Source organism: Chenopodium album, chromosome 21 (genome assembly GCF_948465745.1).
Source record: "Chenopodium album chromosome 21, dcCheAlbu1.1, whole genome shotgun sequence".
NCBI lineage: Eukaryota > Viridiplantae > Streptophyta > Magnoliopsida > Caryophyllales > Amaranthaceae > Chenopodium > Chenopodium album.
In genome coordinates, this window is record NC_137854.1 from 21,058,831 (window position 1) to 21,061,337 (window position 2,507).

At 40.3% G+C, this 2,507-nt stretch overlaps 1 non-coding gene across 1 annotated transcript; it reads right to left on the bottom strand.

Moving 5' to 3' along the window:
* Positions 1-1,538: 1,538 nt before the first annotated feature.
* LOC145603191 (small nucleolar RNA R71) lies at positions 1,539-1,643 on the bottom strand. Its single transcript, XR_014104723.1, has one exon. It is a non-coding gene; the product is annotated as a small nucleolar RNA R71 (small nucleolar RNA).
* Between the last annotated feature and the right edge of the window lie 864 nt (positions 1,644-2,507).

Below are 2,507 nucleotides of genomic sequence, written 5' to 3' on the forward strand. Positions count from 1 at the left end.
TCAAGATTGTTTCTCAAGATTGGCACTTTGTATTCAACAATTTCAAGCTTCAATTAGTAATTTCCTCCTACTTTTCTCCATTAAATTTATGATTTTATTTGCTTTTGCATGTTATTTAAATCTTCTTAGTTCTTGGTAATTTGTTATTGGATGATAGTTATTTCAATTGTTAACCACTTTTCCCCAATTATTGAAGTAGTTAGAACCCTAATTCTTGATTGCATATTGATAAACATGAGTTGTGAGTATTCTTCTTGCTAGGGGTTGGGTGAAGCTCAACCTTTTGGGTTAGTTATGCAAATGTGGGAGAAGCATTGATGTTTGTATTGTAATTAAATTGATTATATGAGATTGCTTGTTAGTTTTTCATGATAGGATTAGCTACCCTTGACTTAGGAGCTTGATACCATGATATGCCTAATTTGACATGGAAGTGTAAATTGAGTATGTCATTACTTATTGCAATTTGATTATGTATCATCTATTGCTAGACTAATGAGGAATCTAAGTTTAGTAGTGTGAGTTGTTTTCTAATTGCACGAGGTTAATTTTACATATAGTCCTTGCTATATCTTGTCTATTTTACTCCCCGTTTGCCTAATTGCCTGGGTTGAGTGGATCCCATTCCATAGTGTCTTTAATCCATTGATTTAGAACCATAGTTTGCTTGTTTACTTGACGAACCCCAATTCACCATTGACTTCGAATTAACTTAAGTGTTAAGATCGTTATCAACCATATCCCGTTCTTTGTGGACCGAACTCTTACTTGTCATTATGCTTGGTTTGTAAGGTGTTTGTTAATAAATGTGTTTGATTGAGTGTGGAATGAGCGACCGTTCTAACGCCCATCAAAATGGCGCCGTTGCCGGGGAGCGGTGTTGTTGATTGCTAATTGATTACTTGAGTCTAGTTCACCATAAAACAACAAAAGAAATTCAAAAAGATTGTTTCTTTTTGGCTACACTTGTAGCCTTGGTACTAATAGCGTTTGTTGAGAGTGTATGCGCAGAACTCATAACAGGATCTTGGTACCTTACGATCCCGAGATTGAGCAAACTTATAGAAGGAGAAAAAGAGCCGGTTCTAGGCCGTTTACTACTCCCCCAACTAGAGAGACCAATTTCGAGGAGGATCGAGATCAAATGGGTGACGCGAAACCACCACCTCAAAGACCTTTAAAGGAGTTGGGAACTCCGGGAGCTTATAGAGCTTCAAGCGGCATTGCTCCACCCGTCACTCAAGCCAATGACTTCGAGATTCGGTCCGCGATGATAAATTTGATTGAAAGGAGGCAATATAGTGGAGCAAAACATGAGAGCCCTTTTGCACACTTGAACGAGTTCGAAAAATATTGCAACACAATCAAGGTAAATGGGGTAACTCAAGAGTTTGTGAGACTAAAGCTATTTCCTTTATCTTTGATAGGAAGGGCTCTTGAATGGCTTGAGAAGGAGGTGAGGCCGAACTCCTTGAGAACTTGGGACGAGGTCACCACGGCTTTCTTAGGGAGATTCTAATATCAAAAGAAGACGGCCGAGGCAAGGGCTTTGATCCAAGCTTCCATCAAAAGGCTAGTGAAACCATATATGAGGCATGGAAACGATACAAGGAATATCAAAGGGAGTGCCCTCATCATGGCATTCCGTCATATCAATTGCTTCAAATTTTCTATGGGGGCTTGAGCCCACAAGGAAAGACTAGCTTGGATGCAGGAGCGGGTGGCCCAATTATGAACAAAACGGAGGAGCAAGTCATCGAGATAATTGAGGATGTGGTGAGACACCACATGGATTGGCAAGAAGGAGAAATGGAGTCTTTAAGCAAAGGAGGAAATGCAGTCTACTCCGTCGTTCACCTCAACGCCATCAATAATTTGACATCTCAAATCGCCAACCTTAGCAAGGAGATGACATCTAGCAAGGCAAAACTAGAGACTTCCACTTCACAACAAGAGCATCCCTCCCAATCTAAGGGGAGAGTTATGAATTCTAACTCTTCTCCTTCTACATCTAATAACATGCCACATGGGTGTTTGTTTTGTGAAAGTTGTGGGTCATATGACCATGATACCTCTTCTTGTAATTATGATTCCCAACCCTAATCCCATTATGAAGAAGGTAATGATAATGAAAATAAACAAGTCAATGCTTTGTCTTATAATAATAGACCTAGGAATGACAATCAAAGATATTTACCACCTAATCGAAGGGAACAAGGGGGAAATGCTTATAACCAAAGAGGAAATGATTATGATTACCATAACCAAAACCAATGGGGTAATAGGAACCAAAGGGACCAAAATCCCCAAGGTAATTGTTTCGGGGTTTTTTGAGTCCCTTGGGAGAGTTACAACACTAAGACTGGATGCTCGCTTGGATGCTTGTACCTGCAAAACAACGGAGCACCGAATGGTCGGTGGTCCGCCTCCGAAGCTTAAGTTAGTCTAAGTCCGAAGAATAAGGTGCGGAATGTAAAAGGTTATCTGCTCGGATTCCGAGCTCGGGT